Genomic DNA, 21,300 nt, shown 5'->3' with positions numbered 1-21,300 from the left:
ATGTAGAGATTGACATTTACTTTAAACTAGAAGTTGTTAAAGGGAAGTGTAATAAGCACAGAAGTTTATACTTGAACAAAATGTGCTTCTCTCAATAATTGTTCATTGACATGATCTCAATTGAACCTTTTTTCTGATCATATATGTCATTTGGTTTTATATTTTTTTAATATCAGTTTTCACTTTCTGTTATATACTACCTTTATATATATACTAACTGAATTCATTTAGATTCAGTTTTCTTAGTCATTATTAAAAAGAGAATACTTAAATGTCATTATACTACATTGGTGAATTTATGTCATGGGTCCAAATAATTGTCATAAATACAGTTTTTGATTTTTAAATCTTCCATAATAACGATATTATTCCTAAAAGTTGAAAACATTATTATGTTTTAATAACTTCTCCAAGTAAGCATATTCATCTAAATAGTATTATTATCTTAGATTAAGAATTGACAATGTCACTTTTGTATGTCTGTCAGTCCCTAGGCTAGATTTCTCTTTGGTCTGACAAATGAATTTTTCTTTTCTAGGTAGGAGTTGTGACTAGTTAGGAATTGTGATAAAGAAAAATGACCAATTATCTTTGTCTCAGGAGTTTTTTGTTTGTTCCTTGGTTTGAAGAAAAGTCTTTTTCTGTAATTATAAAATATACATATGCTTGTCATAAGAATTCAAGCAGTGTATATATCTATATATTACAAGCACATATGCATACATACATGAAAGATATACAAGTCATCCTTCCCATATACCACTCTCAAGAGACTGCCAATATAGATTTTCCCCAGCTTATAATGATTTAACTTACAGTTTTTCAACTTTAGGATGGTACAGAAGCAATACTCATTCAGTCGAAATCATATCTCATATTTTGAAGTCTGATCTTCTCTTGGGCTAGCAGTATGCAATATGATACTCTCTTGTGATGCTGGGCAGTGACAGCTAGTCACAGCTTCAAGGCAACCATGTGATTTTGAGGGTAAATAGCTGATACTCTACAGTGTTGCCTGATGATTTTGCCCAACTGTAGTCCAATGTAAGTATTCTGAACATGTTTAAGGTAGGCTAGGCTAAGCTCTGGTGTCAGTAGGCTAGGTATATTAAATGCATTTTTGATTTATGATATTTTTAACTTACTGTGGATTCATCAGGATGTTATATCATCATAAGTCAAGGCACATCTGTATACATGAAAAATGAAAAATATACATTATCCTTCCCACGTATCACTCCCAAGAGACTCATTATAGTTTGTTATGTTCTGTCCTGGGGTCTTAAGAGAGAAAGTCTCATGACAGAAGAAGGAATGTATGAGTGAAAGGATAAAATGAAGTGAATTAATATAATGAAAATATGTCATAATAGCATCTCACCATAGCCCCTCTGTATTTGCACATTTGAGAATATTATTTAGTAATATTATGTTGTAGTACTCAGTGAAAGAACAATAAAAAGTTATTTATTTATTTATTTTTACAAATAAATATTTGACCAAAGCTACAAAACTAAATGAGATCATATAGGAATGTATAAAGAAAATTCTTCTCAATAGATTTCTTGGGAGCTGTAGAGCTATGGCTAACAGTCATTTTAAAGTGTAGCTTAAAATCTCTCTTGTGCTACTATAGATTATGAGGATTTCTTGTAGCTTCTTCCGTTTTTTTTTTTTTTTTTTTTCTCTGAGACAGAGTCTCTTTCTGTTTCCCAGGCTGCAGTGCAGTGGTGTGATCTCGGCTTACTGCAACCTCTGCCTCCTGGGTTGAAGCAATTCTCCTGCCTCAGCCTCCCCAGTAGCTAGGATCACAGGTGTGTGCCACCATGCTGGCTAATTTTTGTATTTTTAGTAGAGACTGGGTTTCACCATGTTGGCCAGCCTGGTCTCGAACTTCTGATCTCAAGTGATCTGCCCACCTCCACCTCCCAAAGTGCTGAGATTACAGGTGTGAGCCACCTGGCCCAGCCAGCTCCTTCACTTTTAAGGTGGAGTTAGAATTTCTTCCTTCAGGGCTTTGTAAGGTAGGGTAGATAGTAGTGGTGGGGAAAGTGGAATAGGGGCTTTTTGTGTTCACTTTTTCTCCAGCATCGACTTGACATTGTATTGACAGTCCGTTTTCCTACATGCCATTGTTGGTTATGTTGTGGCATTCAAGTGGGAGACCCTATACCTTGTCAATAATTGTCAATTCGCAAGAAATATAGAAATTATAATATAATTAGAAACCAGTTGTAAAACCAATTGTGGTTATATTCTTTTCTAGTTCCTTATTATTGAGGTGAACAATAAAACAGACTATGACCCTGCCCTTTTCAGTGGACCTTGGACCCTAAGGGGTATAGACATTAGGCATTAAACATGCTCAAATTTTATATTATAAATTGTACTATGAAGGAAAAAAGGGGAGTGCTACTAAAGAATAATAGAGGCATCATTTAGATTGGGTGGTAGGAGGGTGGAGTGAATGGGAGTGGCCACAATGCCATAATCCCTTATTGACTTCTCACTGTCAATATGACACTCTGAAAACTTTTGAAATATAAATAAAAGGGAATGACAGAGGCAAGTCTTAATTATATTACGAGGTTTATTTGCCAAAGTTAAGGACATGTGCCTGGGAGGTAGGTCTATGCCTTTCTCCAAAGATGATTTTGAGGACTTCAGTATTTGAAGGGGAAAAGGGAGATGTTGAGGGAAGAAAAATCTTTTAAAAATGTGTCCATAGAGGCCGGGCGCGGTGGCTCAAGCCTGTAATCCCAGCACTTTGGGAGGCCGAGGCGGGTGGATCACGAGGTCGAGAGATCGAGACCATCCTGGTCAACACGGTGAAACCCCGTCTCCACTAAAAATACAAAAAATTAGCTGGGCATGGTGGCGGGTGCCTATAATCCCAGCTACTCAGGAGGCTGAGGCAGGAGAATTGCCTGAACCGAGGAGGCGGAGGTTGCGGTGAGCCAAGATCGCGCCATTGCACTCCAGCCTGGGTAACAAGAGCGAAACTCTGTCTCAAAAAAAAAAAAAATGTGTCCATAGATAAAAAGTTTACATCCTTTTGAATCTTTGATCAGCCTTCACTGAATACAAAATATTCTGTGTGTGTGTGTGTGTGTGTGTGTGTGTGTGTTGTGGGGGTGGTGAGGGTAGAGGAAATAGCCTCTCATGCCTTCATCTGGCTCAGTGAATCTACATTTTTACATAAGATAATGCAGACAATAAGGTGGAGGAAGCAATCAGATATATATTTGTCTTAGGTGAGCAGAAGGGTGACTTTGAATTCTCTTTCCTTTGTTCTGCACCTGGGAAGATAAGCTATCAGTTTACATTGTTAGGGTGAAATGCTGTGGAACTGTTTTAGGGTAAAGATATAGGAGGAATTCCCTTGTGGGCAAATTGTGAGGGAGGTTTGTTGCTTTTTATCTTCATAGCCATCTTATTTAGCAACCAAATGGAAAGCAGGTCTGCATGACCCAGTTCCCAGCTTGACTTTTTCCTTTGGCTTAGTGAGTTTGGGGTCCCAAGATTTATTTTCCTTTCATAGAGAGCTGGAATTATTTTCCTCTTTAATCCTTCAATAGAAAGAGCTAGTTGATTTTTTAGTAGAGTCAGATTTTTGTGCCTGGAAAAAAAGGTCTACCTCATTGACTCATCTCAGAAATTGCATTTATATTTGTCATGTCAATTTTATGCTATTTTTCTGCCTTGGAAATTAATTGTATATATGTAGAATTAGGTAAGAAATTTAGTTGTGATGCCCTGCTTCAGTAATGAAAGGACAAAAATACTTTGTGTAGATGCTCAAGTATTATTTGCTCTTAAGAAAACGATATTGATTCAACAGCTATTCCTATGAAGTTTCTTTTTAGTGACTTGTTTGGAAATTAAGGTTGGTTAGTTCATATTTTCTTTAAGGCAAAAGTAAAATAAAATGACTCTTTCTCTTCTACCAAAATAATCATATATATGTGAATAAGGTAACTCAAAGATAAGTGTTTTAAAGGTTTTAGATTTAAGACTACCATGAAGGGATAGGGGAATAAAGTAAAAGTAACTTCACTTAGAAGAAATTATCTGTTTAGATAAATAAATAGTACAACCCTGTAAGGGTGAGAACCATGTGTAAGTTTCAAAGAATCAGTGTTACCCAAGTTTTCTCCTTCCCTTTTCCCCATGTTGAAGACAGATTTTATGATGTCTGTGGAACTAATTTATGAGTGAAGGTGATTTTCATTTGTTTAACCTAATCTAGTATTCAAGTTGCAAGCTGTTGAAGCCAACATGATGTAATAATAGCTACCATTTACTGAACAGTTCTTTGGTGCTCTACTAGGTATTTTACAAGTGTTCTAACATATTTAATGATTACATTTCTCCAAAATAAGTATAATTTTCCTCCTTTTGCATATGAGGAAACAAACTCAGAATTGAAATAACTGGTCCAACGTCACATGCGTATTAAGGGAAAGAACCGGGTTTTAAAACTAGGTCCATTTGACAGCAAAGTTTGTTCTCTTTCCTCAAAGATAAGTTGTAGGGTTGAAAAAGACACAAATACTGGGTTTGATGGCCAGGAGATACCGTTTAAGTTGTGACGCTGTCACTGATTAGTTAAGTGACTTGTCTTGTTTTCCTCAACTCTGAAATGAGTTTAGTGCAAAACTTTCCTTGAAGAGTCACTGTGAGTCCAGTGACTTAGCTGTAAAAAGTTGAGGTGTGGCTGGCAAGATCTGATAATAAAATGTAGCAGGTTTAACAAAAACTTTTTTTTTAAATAACAAATGTTTTCACTTTCTATTTTGGAGGGCAGAGTGGGAAAAATATTGAAAAGTAATTCATGTATTGTATGATCTTAAAACCAAATGCCATTATATTTTTAGGTCACTGAAATCCGAATTGACATTGCAAATTTCAGGAGCTTCATTTGCAAATGATATTATAGTTCCTGCATGAGGAAAGAATTTTTTTCCCATAGAGCTCAAACAGAGGCTAGATTGAGACAGCTCTTAATGGAGAAATTGTGAAACATCAGCTTCTCTCTAGATACTGTTTTGACTTGTTTATTTGATGGATTTGAATTAGGACAGCTTTTATATGACTGGAAAAATAGAAGCAAAGGTAATTGAATGTACTGCTTCTATATACCACTCCTTTCTCCCCTTGAGCAATTTCTTTACTATCTTTGTTCTTTCAAAAATAAACAGAAAGATTTTTCTCTTATATTTTTCCTCATTGTTTTGTTTTTAGTTTTTTTAATTTTTAATTTTTTTTTAAAATTTTACTTTAGGTTCTGGGGTACATGTGCAGGCCATGCAGGGTTGTTGCATAGGTGCGTGCATAACCAGGTGGTTTGCTGCCTCTATTCCCCCTTTGACTATATCCAGCATTTCTCCCACGTTATCCCTCCCCACCCCCTACTATCCCTTCCCTAGCCTCCCCCGACTGCCCCCAGTGTGTGATGCTCCTCTCCCTGAGTCCACGTGTTCTCATTGTTCAACACCTCCTGTGAGTGAGAACATGCGGCGTTTGGTTTTCTGTTCTTGTGTCAGTTTGCTGAGAATGATGGCTTGATGGCTTGCTTTTACTTTGAAATGGCAACTATTCCTACCAACTGTTGGGAGGGTGGTAGTTGAAGAATGTCAATCAGATTCACAGCTGACAGTATGCTCTGCAGCAATAAAGCTTTAAGCTTTTTTCTGACATTCTAATTTTGCTATTTTTCCCATTAGCGAAAATGGAGTTTAATTTTCCCTTCCATGACAAAGGAAGGGTTCAATTTAAGGAACCACGAATACTCTGAAGTAGAGGCTAGGAGCAAAGGAGAGGGAATAAGCAGTCCTTAATCCTTTGATCTGTCATTTCTGTCCTCTCAGCTGTGTTCCCATTTTGGTTTCTGTTTGTCTTCTTCCTTCCCAGACTTGTCAGCGAACGTAGCAATGCCTGACTGGCACTGGACTGTATTAATTGCCTGCAAAGGGTACTGGAAACTCTTGTGGGTTCATTCTTCTGTGTCCACATTTTGCAAGGAGAAGAGGATGGTAATGATGCTGTTGATAACTTACTATGTGCTAGGCATTGTTTTAAATACTTTCTGTGTTACAGGTAAAGAAAATGAGTTTTAGAGTAACTTCTGTAAAATTATTGACTGAGGTCACACAGCTAGTAAATGGCACGAGTAGGATTTGAATCCAGATTTGTCTGCTGCTAAAGCCTTGATTAATATTATTGTGTTAATGATAATAATTCCCTTAGTTAACCATAATGATTATGCATTAAGGATTCAGAGATGACTAAGCTACTGTCCTTGCCCTTAAGTTGCTCTCAGTATAATCACAGGAAGCATTCAAGCAATTTAATTGGAAGACAGCATGAGAAAACTCTCATAGAAGCATATGCAAAGCTATGGACATACAGGGATCGGTTCTTTCTGAAGAGTTGAAGGTTGCACAGAGGAGATGATACTGGATTTGAGTAGTTCTGTCTGTTTTTATTAATTCCATCGTTAGTTTTATGGTAGAATAGCATTTTGGGCATAGGCAATAGCACTAATAAAAGCAGAGAGGCATGCAGGCACTTGGCTGACTGAAGCAATGTTGAGTGTGCAGTTGTGGCTGATGCTTGGCAGAGAAAGGCAATGTCCAGGGATAAGACTGGGGAGTTAGGCTGGCACTAAGGTTTCAAGGATCTTTTAGCAATGCTAAGGATTCTGGACTCTACTCTAGAAACATTAGTGAGCCATTAAACATCTTTAAGCCAGGAATAGCATAATATGGTTTGCCAACACCTGGTCATACTGGCAGTAGTTTGAAGACTGAATTGGAAGGGGAAGAAATTACAGGCAGGAAAACCTTTGATAAGACTAATGCAATAGATAAGAGGTAGTGAGGGACTGAAATAATGCAGCAGTGGTAGGGATGGCAAGGATAGAAGGGGCTTAAGAAGTTAGCTAGAATTGAGATGTGAGGAAGTGAGTGAGTTTAAGATTTTTTTTTTTTTTTTTTTTAGCATAGGCGGCTGTAAGGATGCTGTTGCCATTTACTGAGATAGGGAAACCAAAAGGATGACCAAATTTGTCTTTTGGACATGTAGAGATTAAAGTACGTCTGGGACTTTTAGAGAAGGGAGGTGTCCAGTAAGCTCATGACTTATAGTCTATGTTTTCAACCAGCTAGAAGTAGATTTTAGTCTGGAGCTCACCAAAGGGGCCCAGATTGGAGATACCAATTAGTGAGTCATCAGCAGAGAAGTGATAATTCAATCAGTGGAAACAGATGAGATCACAGAAGGGAACAAAAATTGAGGGCAACCTTTGTGTATTATTTATCTACCTCGTTTAGTTGTCTATAAATGGATTTGAATGGGTGGACTAGTGTGGAATGACTACCAACTTCAAACATAGAAAGATCTCCCTCCAGCCCTAATGACTGGGGACGCAGTCTGGTTATTTCTTTCTGGCAGACAGATCTGATTGCCAAAGCAACTGCTTGTAGATTCATAGGACATGCTTAAAACCAAGTAACATTTCGAAACAACATGTTGTACATGACAAATATATATACACTTTTTGTTTGTCAATTGATAAAAGCAAATAAGGTACTGGTCTTCCTCTCTGACATTAGAATTGCTTCTGCATACTCTATCATAGAGGCCCACTTTCCTTGGTCTTGGAATGAGGAGATGGTGAAAGGAACTCAGCTTTCTTGTGTAGCAGGTATGTGGAACTTACAGTAAATGAGAATTTGCGTAGGGAGTAAGTCCAGTATATTTTCTAGCCTATTCTATTATTTGTCACCAGGGAGATAGTGACATGTCATGACTCTTTGTAGTACCAAATTTAAATGAAATAGAGCCTCTCTAATGTGCATAGTACATTGTACTCAATGATAGCTGGCAAATCAATACTAGTAGACATGCCAGGCTATTGTTTTCCTATTCTTACCATATATGTGAAGATACCTGTGCACATTAAATGTGACATAAGCAATAAAATTGGTTGTATCTCAGATCCTAGAAATGAATAGTTTCCCCAGCTCTGATATTAGAGTAGACATAGCCATGGAGTTATTAGTTATTATCCAGATGGATTGGGGTAACAAAAACTAGATTTCATTCCATTTACTGTTTATAAATATATACCACTGCCTTTACTTACAGTAAGTCAGATTCCAGGATTTGTATTGTATGCTTATGTTTATAATTTAAAGATTCTAATCTTGTAAATTAGAGGAGACAGTGTATTTAGTGGAAAAAGGAGGGGCTTTCGTGCCTGATAGTCCCTGGGCTTAAATGTGGGTTGTGCTCAGCCTCACAGTTGCGTTGTTTTTTCCCTAATTGTAAAATGCAGATAATTGTAGCACCAATCTCTGGATTCTTGTGAGAATAGTGAATATAAAATGTCAAACTCAAGATAGTTAGTACCCTATTTTTCTTGTTCTACTTGACATGGATTAAGCCAGCATTTCTCAATGTATGCTCTATTAAGCCCTAATCCTTCAATATACTTAAAAAAAAAAAGTTTGTTGATTAACTGAATTTGAGAAATTCTGCCTATTGCTACAATTCCCTCTTGGAGAGCTATAACAGACATTAACATATTTAATGGTGCTGAGAAGCCATCCTACAAACAAATCTTTTTTGTTGCTTGTTAAATTTTTTAAACCTAGCATTTTCCAAATTTATTTTGTCATTGTTCTTTTTCTTTTCTTGGCACACCTATTAATAGCTCATTTTGATGGGGTGCATTTTAGAAAAGGTTAATATGGTAATCAGGACCAGGTACTATTCAATTAAGTGTTTAACTTCATTGAACTTCTGCTACTATTATAATATCTTACGGACTAAATGGTGCTAGCCAGCTTAAAAATTTGGGATTTTATATGTTGTAATGGACAGGATTAGAGTTCAAAAGAACCAATTTTAATTGTAGTTCTGCAAATTGTAACTGCGTGGCCCTGACTAGTGACTAAACTCTACACAGACAAGTCATAATGTCTTCATCTATGAAATAACGCCCCTTCTGTCTGCCTCACAAGCTTGCCAGAACAATCTGAGAAAATAGTTGTAAAAACAAGTTGGGAAATTAAAACTGCTATCAGTGGAAGATGGTATTACTGCTACTCTAGGAAAAGGAATTATAGGGGCAGTGAATGAATAGGACAGTCTGAGGTTGAGCCATGCTGCTCCTGTTCCCATCTAGCAACCTTGGATCCCATCAGCTACCTGCCTGAAAACATTTTCAGCTCCTAATTCCTTAATAATTACAATGGTTCCCAGATGAACGTGCTTGAATGTCAGTAGCTTCATCTTTTGTCACTGTGCTTGGACTTGCTTACAGAAGCCATTTCACAATACAATATATAGTTCAGTAGCATTTAACTATGCCTGCTGCTGAATATTCAATACTGAATTTTAATTATAATGCACAATGGAAAAGAAGATTGTTAGGATTTAATTAATAAGCTCTAGTTAATGGGTTTAATGCTCAGCTTTCTCATATAGTTCAACTTTCTTTGAGTCTACCTGTAATATATATTTTTTTTTTCTGTTAAGAGAAATCAAGCAAAGTGATACTGCTTTAACATTAAACACCATGTAAAGGATGAGAAATATCTTGAGTGAGTTTCAGTACTTTTTTTTTTTTTTTCTTGTTATCTTCTTGATTAGAGTTAATGGAGAGTTGTGTAAACTCATTTCCTTATTGTTCCTGGAAAACCTTAAGTGGCATTCTGAATAAGTTATGCGAAGCTTTCAAAAGATTAAAACCATGTTTTCTATAATTTTTTTTTTTAACTTTTAGGTCTGCAGGTACATGTGAAGGTTTGTTACACAGGTAAACTCGTGTGATGGGGTTCATTGTGCATGTTATCTCAGCAACCAGGTATTAAGCCCAGTACGCAAAAGTTATCTTTTCTGCTCTTCTTCCTCCTCTCACCCTCAAGTAGACCCCAGTGTCTGCTGTTGCTTTCTTGTGTTCATAAGTTGTCATGATTTAGCTTCCATTTATATGTGAAAACACAGAGTATTTGGTTTTCTGTTCCTGCGTTAGTTTGCTAAGGATAATAACCTCCAGCTCCATCCATGTTCCTGCAAAAGACTTGTTCTTTTAGCAAACTAAAAGTCTTGGTCTTTTTTATAGCTGCATAGTATTCCATGGTGTATATATACCACATTTTCTTTTTCCAATCTGTCATCGATGTGCATTTAAGTTGATTCCATGTCTTAGCTGTTTTGAATAGCGCTACAGTTAACATTTGCATGCATGTGTCTTTATGGTAGAATTATTTATATTCCTCTGGGTATGTACCTAGTACTGAGATTTCTGGATTGGATGGTAGCTCTGCTTTTAGCTCTTTGAAGAATTGTCATACCGCTTTTCACAGTGTTTGAATTTACACTCCCACCAACATTGTACAAATGCTCCCTTTTCTCTGCAGCCTGCCTGGCATCTGTTATTTTTTTGACATTTTCGTAATGGCCTTTTTGACTAGTGTGAGATGTTATCTCATTGTGGTTTTGATTTGCATTTCTCCAATGATCAGTGATATTGAGCTTTTTTTTTTTTTTCATATGCTATTGACTGCATGCATGTTTTCTTTTGAGAAGTGTTCATGTACGTTGTCCACTTTTTAATGGGATTGTTTGTTTTTCTATTGTAAATTTGTTGAAGTTTTTTTTAGATGTTGGATATTAGATGTTTGTTAGACACATAGTTTGCAAACATTTTCTGCCATTCTGTAGGTTGTCTGTTTACTCTGTTGATAGTTTCTTTTGTTGTGCAGAAACTCTTAAGTTTAATTAGATTCCACTTGTCAATTTTTGCTTTTGTTATGATTGCTTTTTGTATCTTTGTTATGAAATCTTTGCCTGTTCCTACATCCAGGATGGTATTGCGTAAGTAGTCTTCCAGTGTTTTAATAGTTTTGGGTTTTGCATTTAAGTCTTTAGTCTATGTTGAGTTGATTTTTGTATATGATATAAGAATGGGGTCCAGATACTCTTCTTCATATGGCTAGCCTGTTATCCCAGCACCACTTATTTGGTAGGTAGTCTTTTCCCCATTGCTTCTTTCTGTCAGCGTTGTCAAAGATCAGATGGTCTTAGGTGGGTGACCTTATTTCTGGGTTCTCTATTCTATTCCATTGGTCTACGTGCCTGGTTTTGTACCAGTACCATACTGCTTTGGTTACTATAGCCTTGTAGTATAGTTTGAAGTTGGGCTATTTGGGTATTTTTTGGTTACACATAATTTTAGAGTAGTTTTTTTCTAGTTCTGTGAACAGTGTTGTTGGTAGTTTGATAGGGATTGCATTGACTCTGTCAATTGCTCTGGGCAGTATGACCATTTTAATGAGATTGATTCTTCCTGTTCATGAGCATGGAATGTTTTTTCATTTGTTTGTGTTTTTTTGTTTTTTTTTTTTTTTTAATTTCTCTGAGAATTCGTTTCTAATTCTTATTGTTGAGAACTTTTACTTCTCTGGTTAGCTGTATTCCTAGGTGTTTTATTCTTTTTGTGGCAAATGTGAATGAAATTGCCTTTCTGATTTGGCTCTCAGCTTGCCTGTTACTGATGTATAGGAATGGCAGGGATTTCTGTACATTGATTTTGTATCCGGAAACTTTGCTGAAGTTGTTTATCAGCTGAAGGAGCTTTTGGGTTGAGACTGTGGGGTTTTCTGGATACAGAATCTTGTAGTCTGCAAACCAAGACAGTTTGACTTCCTCTCTTTCTTTTGGATGCCCATTATCTCTTTCTCTTAATTGCTCTGGCTGGGACTTCCAATGCTGTGTTGAATAGGAGTGATGAGAGAGGGCAGTCTTGTCTTGTGCCAGTTTTCAAGGGGAATCCTAGCTTTTGCCTATTCAGCATGATGTTGTCTGTGGGTTTATCATAGATGGTTCTTGTTATTTTGAGATGTATTCCTTTAGTATTTAGTTTGCTGAGAGTTTTTAACATGAATGAGTGTTGAATTTTATCGAAAGTCTTTTCTGCATCTATTGAGATAAATGTGGTTTTTGCAGTTCCATTTATGTAATGAATCACATTTATTGATTTGTGTATGTTGAAGTAACCTTGCATCCTGGGGATGAAGTCTGCTTGATCGTGGTGAATTAGCTTTTTGATTTGCTGCTGGATTCTATTTGCAAGTATTTTGTCGAGGAATTTTATCTCAATATTCAATAAAGGATATTGGCCCCAAGTTTTCTTTTCCTGTTGTATCCCTGCCAGGTTTTTGTATCAGGATAATGGTGGCCTCATAAAATGAGTTGGGGAGGAGTCCGTCCTTCTACTTGTTTTTGGAATAGTTTCAGTAGGAATGGTACCAGCTCTTTGTGTGTGTGTGTGTGTGTGTGCATCTGATAGAATTTGGCTGTGAATCCATCTAGTCCTGGGCTTTTTTTGGTCGGTAGGCTATTTATTTCTGATTCCATTTCAAAGCTTGTTATTGGTCTGTTCAGAGAATCAGTTTATTCCTCGTTCAGCCTTGGGAGGGAGTATGTGTCCAGGAATTTATCTATTTCTTTTATGTTTTTTGGTTTGTATGCATAGTGGTGGTTATAGTAGCATCTGATGATTATTTATATTTCTGTGGGGTCTGTGGCAACATCTCTTTATCATTTCTAATTGTGTTTATTTGGATCTTTTCTCTTTTCTTCTTTAAGTCTAGCTAATGGCCTGTCTCATTAATTTTTTTAAAAAGCCAACTCCTGGATTCATTGATCTTTTGAATGGTTTTTCCTGTCTTCATTGAAATTCTTGGTTGCAAATCTTTTTCTTTAAGAATGTTGAATATAGGTTCTCAATCTTTTCTTGCTTGAGTAGTTTCAGGTGAGAGAACCACTCTTAGCCTAATGGGAGGCTTTTTCTCTCTAGCTACCCTTAATGTTCTTTCTTTCATTTTACCCTTGGAACATCTGGTGATTATGTGTTTTGGGGATGATCTTCTCGTATAGAGTCTTGCAGGGGTTTTCTGTATTTTCTGTATTTGACAGTTGGCCTGTCTAGCAAGATTGGGAAAATTATCATGGAAGATATCCCGAAAGATGTTTTCCAAGTTGTTTGCTTTTTGCCTCTTTCAGGGATGCCAGTGATTCATAGATTTTGCCTCTTTACATAATTCCACTTCTCAGTGGTTTTGTTTATATCTTTTTGTTTTTGTCTGTCTTATTTTAGAGAACCAGTGTTCAAGTTCTGAGATTCTTTCCTCAGGTTGGTTTATTCTGCTGTTAATACTTGTGGTTTCGTTGTGTTATTATTGTATTGTGTTATTCAGCTTTGTCACATTTGTTAGGTTCTTTTATATTTCACTTATTTTATCCTTCAACTCCTATATTGTTTTATTGAGATTATTAGCTTCTTTGGGTTGGGTTTCTACATCCTCCTGAATCTCGAAGATTTTCATTTCTTTCCATATTCTGAATTGTATGTCTGTCATTTCAGGCAGCTCAGCCTGGCAAAGAACTCTTGTTGGAGGACTAGTATGGTCGTTTGAAGGACGAACCACACTGGCCATTTATTTGAGTTACCGGAGTTCGAGCACTGGTTCTTTCTCATATCTGCCTGTGGGTGTTCTTTAACTGCAATGTTGATTAAGTACAGTCAATAGACTTCTTTTCTGGTTATTTTCACAGGGCCGAGGCTTTGTGCACTGTCTTTATTGGAAGCTGGCTTCTTGTCTTTGGTTTCAGAGAGGGTTCTGTTAGCGAGTATTTTTGGTCTTGAAGCTTTAGCATGTCATCCAGTAGGTGGCAGTTAAAGGTACTAGTCAGTTGGTAGACTCTTGATTGGCTGTGTGCCTCTGCTGTTTCCTCACAGTTGCAGCCATGTTCCCTATCAATGCTCTGAAAGTGTGGGTTCCTTTCCCCCTTGAGTGCTGGCTGTAAATTATGGCTTGGTGCTCCTGGGCTGCCCACTGAAGCTCTGGGGTGATCTCAGAGTTTATGTTTTTTTTTCCATAACTTGGAGGCAGCAGAGTAAGGGACCTTAGTAGTGGTTTTGTCCAAGGGTCTTTTACTTGTGTCTTGGGGGCTCCAACCCAGAGAGATGCAGGTCAGCAGTTGTTCAGTGCGAGCAGTCCAGGATTCAGGGTCTGCGCTCTGGGCTCAACCTGGGTGTTCTCTAGTGGCAAACAGAGGGGCGTGGGTGGGACCCATGGGAAATGGACTGACCCCTTTTACCGTTGACTGCAGCTTGTTGGAGGTTTGGGTGATGCACTTTAAGGTCTTTGCTTTTTTGTTAGTCCGAGGGTAGCAAGGGAAGTTCTATTGCAGAGTTAGTGGCAGAGAGGCTTTCAGTTGCTACCGGGAGTCGCTGTGCTACCGGCTTAATAGCTCTGGTGAGGATGGCTGGTGATCCAGGCCTGGAGGACCTACTTGGTGAGGAGGTAGGGAATGGGCTCTCATGTAACAGTCTGGCCGCTTTTCTGTAGGGCTGCTTTGGTATGCTGGGTGCTTGCGCCAGTTTCTGATGACCTTGGATTTTCTAGTACCTGGAGGTATCAACATTGAAAGCTGTGAAGTATCAAAGATGGTGGCCTGCTCCTCCCTCTGGGACATCCATCCGAGGGAGATGTGGACTTGCCAGCCTGAAGTCACCTGTAGGAGGTGGCTGGACACTTTGGTTGGGAGATCTTGCCTCATAAGGAGGAATAGGATTGAGGAATCACTTAAGAAATGCTGTCTGGCCACGTTTTTGTAGAGCAGCTATGCTGTGCTGGCAGACCGCTTCTGTTCCTGTTTGGCTTGGACTCTCCAAAGTCCAAAGGCTGGAATGGCCATGTCACCCAAAGAGCAAAGATGGTGGCCCACCCCTTCCTCTGGGAGCTTCCTTCCAGGGAGGTTTCAAACCTCCATTGGACAGAGAACATTGGTGAGGGCTGCTGGATACCCCAACCAGTGAGGAGGAAAGGAATTGGGGACCACTTAAAAAAGTAGTTTGGCCACATTTTCATAGAGCAGCTGTGCTTTGATCGGGGACTGCTTCTGCCCTGGCTTGAACTCTCCACAGCTCTAAGGGAGGGAGGGACTAAGTTGCTGAAACAGGAAAGATGGTGGCCCACTTCTCCCTCTGCATGTGATGTTCCATGGAGGCTTCAGATTTCTTTTTGACTGGAAAACACTGGTGGGGGTGGCTGGAGGCTGTGGTTCAGAGGTCCTGCCCGGTGAGGAGGAATGAGATTAGGGAGCCTCCTAAAAAAGCAGACTGGCCACATTTTTGTAGAGCAGCTGTGCTGGGCTGGGAGGACTGGTTCTGACCTGGGATGGGTTGGACACTCCAAAGTCTGAAGGCTAGAAAGACTAAGTTACCCAAATAACAAAAATGGCAGTCCACCCCTCCCCCGGGAGTTCTGTCTAGAGAGGTGCAGCGCTGCTTCCATTGGCTGGCTAGAATTCCAAGAGAGTGGTTCCTATCCTGTGAGGTTCCGTGGAAGTGGGGCCTGCAGATATTGTTACTGCTGAGTCCCCTGGATTCAACTCCTTTCCTAGGGGCATATATGGGGGTCTAACTTCCCACTCCTCTGGAGTCACAATTTCTTTTTTTTTTTTTTTAATGTATTTTTTTTTATTGTACTTTAGGTTCTGGGGTATATGTGCAGATCATGCAGGATTGTTGCACGGGTACATACATGGCAATGTGGTTTCCTGCCTCCATTTCCCCGTCACCTGTATCTGACATTGCTCCCCATGTTATTCCTCCCCAACCTCCCTACCTGCTACTGTCCCTCCCTTAGTGCCCCCACAACAGAACCCAGTGTGTGATGCTCCCCTCCCTGTGTCCATATTTTCTCGTTGTTCAACACCCGCCTATAAGTGAGAACGTGGTGTTTGATTTTCTGTTCTTGTATCAGTTTGCTGAGAATGATGGTTTCCAGGTTCATCCATGTCCCTACAAAGGACATGAACTCATTGTTTTTTTATGGCTGCGAAGTATTCCATGGTGTATATGTGCCGCATTTTTCCTGTCCAGTCTATCATCGATGGGCATTTGGGTAGGTTCCAGGTCTTTGCTATTATAAACAGTGCCACAATGAACATATGTGTGCATGTGTCTTTATAAAAGAACAATTTATAATTCTTTGGATATATACCCAGTAATGGGATTGCTGGGTCAAATGGAATATTTATTTCTAGAATTTCCAGGTCCTTGAGGAATTGCCACACTGTCTTCCACAATGGTTGAACTAATTAACACTCCCACCAATAGTGTAAAAGTGTTCCTATTTCTCTGCATCCTCTCCAGCATCTGTTGTCTCCAGCTTTTTATTTTTATTTTTAGTAAAGACAGGGTTTCTCCATGTTGATCAGTCTAGTCTTGAACTCCCGACCTCAGGTAATTCGCCTGCCTTGGCCTCCCAAAGTGCTGGGGTTACAGGTGTGAGCCACCATGCCCGGCCATCTCCAGATTTTTTAATGATCCTCATTCTCAGTGGCGTGAGATGGTATCTCAGTGTGGTTTTGATTTGCATTTCTCTAATGTGAAGTAGCAATTTCTTTAGGCAGGTTGCCTGGAAAGTCTGTATATCTAATGCTCTTTGGTCTGTGCTTGGCCTGGCTCTGCCGACACTCCACATAGCTCTTTTTGTCAGACTAAAAGCCCTGATAGAGTGAGTTCAAGTGGGGATCTCCTGGCCCAAGGGTTGCAAAGATCCCTGGGACAAGTGTGGATTTCCAGGGTTGCAGACTAACTCACTGCTTTCCTCATGGGAGAGGTTTACCTGGCTCCATGACACTCCTGAGTTGACTGTCGTCCTGCCTTGCTTTTCTCTGTTCTCCATGGGTGAAGTTGTTTAATTGTTTAGTCCCAATGTGTATACCTGGATGTTTCAGTTGAAGATGTTGTATTTATTCTCTTCTCCTTGAGAGCCAGACACGCTAGCTGCTTCTAGGTTCATTTATTAGTCCGTTCTCACACTGCTATGAAGAAATACCTGAGACTAGGTGATTCATAAAGGAAAGAGGTTTAATTGACTCACAGCTTTGCATTGCTGGTGAGGCCCTAGAAAACTTAGAATCACAGCGGAAGGCAAAGGAGCAGCAGGCACCTTCTTCGCAGGGTGGCTGGATGGAATGAGTGTAAGCAAGGGAAATGACACATCCTTATAAAACCATCAAATCTCATGAGAACTCACTATCACAAGAACAGCATGAGGAAAACTGCTACGTAATCAAATCAGCTCCCTCTCTGACATGTGGGGATTATGGGGATTACAATTCAAGATGAGATTTTGGGTGAGGACACAGCCAAATCATGTGAGTCAACCATCTTGGCCGCTCCCCTTTCTATAACTTTAAGGTCATCATTTCACACAATGGAGAATAATACCTCAGTTTTGTAATCATTGAGCTTTTTTGCCTTTGAAAATAAAAATGTTCCACTGACGATATTCACTGTTTCAGTTGAAAATTTTAGGTTACTTTCCCATCATGTAATGTCAGAAGCCTTTAGACATTAACTTTGCGTTTGTTGTTTAAATACTGTGAATATGCATTTTCTAGTTCTGCAAAGAGACTGTTTTAAGGATGTCTTTTACATGATATAAAATAGTGTTCCTGGCAATAAAGATAAATTTCATCCTTTATCATAAAGTACCCTTTTCCTTTACTTGATGTACAGAGGCAGTTGTGACAGTAAGTTGGCAGAAAATGTGCTGTACCCCCATCTTGCATATTTTTCCTGCGTCATGAAGTTCTCACTTTGTCATTAAAGTAAATCACATCTCTGAGGTTTTAGAAACAAAACCAATAACCTAGCCTTATTCCTTACAGAGCATTTTTAAAGATAATGGAAATAATGTTTTATAATTGAATTTGAATGCCAGAGTTCTAAAGCTGTATCTTTAAAGATAAAATTAAAAAATATTGTGTGGGTTTTAATTTTTACTATTTTTGTTACAATATTGCCACTGAAAGCATATAAGAATGTCATACTGATTTTTTTTTTTTTCTTTTTGTCATACTGACTTTGATACCCAAAATCTTTTGCTTTGCTTTTAAGGAATATTTATTTATTTATTTATTTAAAAGACAGGGTTTCACTATATTCATCAGGCTAGTCTCGAACTCCTGACCTCAGGTGATCTGCCTGCCTCAGCCTCCCAAAGTGCTGTGATTACAGGCGTGAGCCACCACACCTGGCAAGGGATATTATAAACCATATTTAGAATCATACAAATAACAAAATGAGTTTAGTCAAAATCTACACTGATGAGTTACTAATACATTTGTTAACCTCTTTTGTCAGAAAAACTACAGAGATGAAAATCAGCTTTCATCTTTTACATATAATTGGATAAGATCAGATGATCAACAGGAAAAGTTGAAAGTTGGAGCTGTATGGAAAAATACTAGAACCAACTAGCTCTGTCAAAAACCATGTGACCACCAAGTATAGGGGAGAAAAGCAGATTTGACCATGAACTGACCTCAAGTCACTTAATAATGGAAAGAAACAGCAAGATAGGTCTTCTTAGAGTTTTCTCAGGTGTTTGATAATAGCAGAAAACACCTTGGAAATTACCATATCAGTGTTTGAGAACTCATGTTAGATTATTTTTATTTTTCTATTTTATTATTCTGAAATTTTATTTTATGATGATTTTCAAACATACAGAAAATTTGAAAAAAAATGTACTGTGAGCAAGTGTGTTTCCACTACCTAGATTCTATAATTAACATTTTGAGGTATTTTGTTTGTCATGTAACTATCCATGCATTGATTCTATTATCCATCCATCAATTTGTCTTACTTTTTTTTTTTTTTTTAGACAGAGTCTCACTCTGTGGCCCAGACTGGAGTGCACTGGTGTACTCTCAGCTCATTGCAACCTCCACCTCCTGGGTTCAAGCAATTCTCCTGCCTCAGCCTCCCAAGTAGCTGGGATTACAAGTGCACAACACCACGCCTGGCTCATTTTTGTATTTTTAAGTAGAGACGGGGTTTCACCATGTTGGTCAGGCTGGTCTCGAACCCGTGACCTCGTGATCCATCTATCTCATCCTCCCAAAGTGCTGGGTTTACAGGCATGAGCCACTGTGCCCAGCTCGTCTTATTGTTTTATGTATTTAAAATTAAGTTGTACATACCCAGTCACTCCAGCCCTGAACACTTCAGCATATATATCACTAATTAGAGTTCAGGATTTATTTTTTTAGAAAAAATTTACAGACAGTGAAATGCCCAGATCTTAAGTGCACCATTTAATAAGTTTTGACAAATGTGTAATAAGAACCCTATCAAGATAAAAGACAAAGTTCCCTCATGCCTCGTCACAGTCAAGTCCTGACCCCACTCCCAGTCTTGTGATATTTTTTATCATAGATTTAACTTTTTTCATAATTTCATATAAAAGGCATCATACAGTATGTACTCTTTGGCTGGGACTTTCACTCAGTATAATGGTTTTGTGATTCATTCATGTTGTATTTAGCAAGTAATTATTCCTTTTCATTGGTGAATAGTATCCATTTAATGGATATGCAACACTTTGTTTATTCATTCTCCTGTTGTTGGATACTTGGATTATTATAAGTTTGGTGCTATTAATAAAGCTGTTGTGGAAAGACTTGTACAAGTATTTTTGTCAGTATATGCTTTTCTCATGTGTAATTGCCTAGGAATTGAAATCGCTAGATCATAGGATAGGTGTATATTTATTTCATAAAAAACTGCCAGATACTTTTACAAAGTGCTTGTACCATTTTACACTCTCACCAGAATATATGAGCATCTGGCCATCCATATCAATACCAGGTATTGACAATCTTTTAAATTATTTTGGTGGATACATACAGTGTCTTATATGCTCATTTGTAATGCTATTATAATATGCACTTACCTAATGATATTGTGCACTTTTTCATGTGCTCATTAACCACTTTTTTTGGTAAAGTGTCTTTTTAAACTCTTTGCTCATTTCTACCTTTTAATATTTGTCTTCTTGAGTTGAAAGAGTTTTTTATATATCTTGGATACCAAGCCTTTATTAGATATGTTTTGGAAATACTTCCTCCTAGTTTTTGTCTGGGCCATTCATTTATTAAAATAATGTATTTTGTGGAGAAGTTTTTCATTTTGATGAAACCTGATTTATCAATAGTTTTGATTGCTTTTTGTGTCCAAAGAAACCTTTGTCTGTCCCCAATATTAGATTTTTGATATATATTGATTACTTATATATTGGTATATCCATTCAAATAAATTTTACTTTGATCTTGAAGCTTTCACCCGTTAGCCAGTGCTGCTCACTTAAGACTTTATGATGAATCCAAATGAATCTAAATATTTCAACTAAAAATACAGAGTAAGTAGTTTGAGGTTTTTTCCACCTTCCAACACCTAGGATATTTTCTAGTTTTGTTGAATATTATGTTTGGAGGATGGGAAGAGATAGCAGAAGAGTATTATTAGGCAAGAAAGATGAAAGTATAAATTGCTATGGGAAAACCTCAAATTCTAACATTCCTCTGTCTTCTCTATACCTGCCGTTGCCCACCTTCTCCTTCTTACATTGTTCTCTCCGACAGAAGGGGTCATTGCTTGTAGGTTTCTTGATTCCAACATTTTAGTAAAGAGTGGCCATTTAGAATTGCTACTATCGCTGAAATTCTATCTAAATTTTAAAGCCCACTGGAGAGTCTGGATAGTGTATGAATTTACATTATTTCCGAAGAGACTGTCTGATGATACATAGTAATAAAGCTACTTTCGAAGCCATTTGATTTCCCTGTTAGAGCAAAGCAGTACCTGTTTGGTAAATGCCCCTAGCCTAAAATCTGCTTACTTTTCAGACCTATGAATCAGAATTGGGAGATGATCTCCAGGAGCATTATGGAAGAGTTATTTTATTATTTATTTCATTTCATTTCATTTCATTATTTTATTTTATAGTGGGGTCTTGCTATTTTGCACAGGCTGATACTGAACTCCTGGGCTCAAGGACTCCTCTCAGCCTCCCGAGTAGCTAGGATTACAGGTGTGTGCCACTGTTCCTGGCTGGAAGACTAATTTTAGATATTCATTTTTTGTTTATTTTTTTAAAAAGCTTTCATGGATTTTTATTTCATTAGAGAAGCAGAGAAGCAAAAATGAAAATGGAAACAAAATCAAGAATCTCTCCCAACCAGAACCAGAATGGGTGTTGTAGGTGGGATCAAGTGTACTTGGGGCTCATCAAACAGAGTCAGTAAGTGCAAGTAGTTTTACAAGGATTGAGAGACCTAATATGCGGTGAATAATTCAAGAGTTCTGGTTGCAAAAAATTCCCACTTAATGGTCTAATGTTTACAAGGTTTACCTGCTCCTGG

The 21,300-nt window shown here is 38.1% G+C and overlaps 1 protein-coding gene across 8 annotated transcripts in view; it reads left to right on the top strand.

The window, feature by feature from the left end:
- The window catches only part of CHM (CHM Rab escort protein), a 193,550-nt gene that overhangs the window by 44,597 nt on the left and 127,653 nt on the right, over window positions 1–21,300 (top strand). The window lies entirely within an intron of this gene.

The sequence above is a fragment of the Saimiri boliviensis genome, chromosome X (genome assembly GCF_048565385.1).
Source record: "Saimiri boliviensis isolate mSaiBol1 chromosome X, mSaiBol1.pri, whole genome shotgun sequence".
Classification (NCBI taxonomy): Eukaryota; Metazoa; Chordata; class Mammalia; order Primates; family Cebidae; genus Saimiri; species Saimiri boliviensis.
This window is presented reverse-complemented; position numbering and strand designations above follow the sequence as displayed.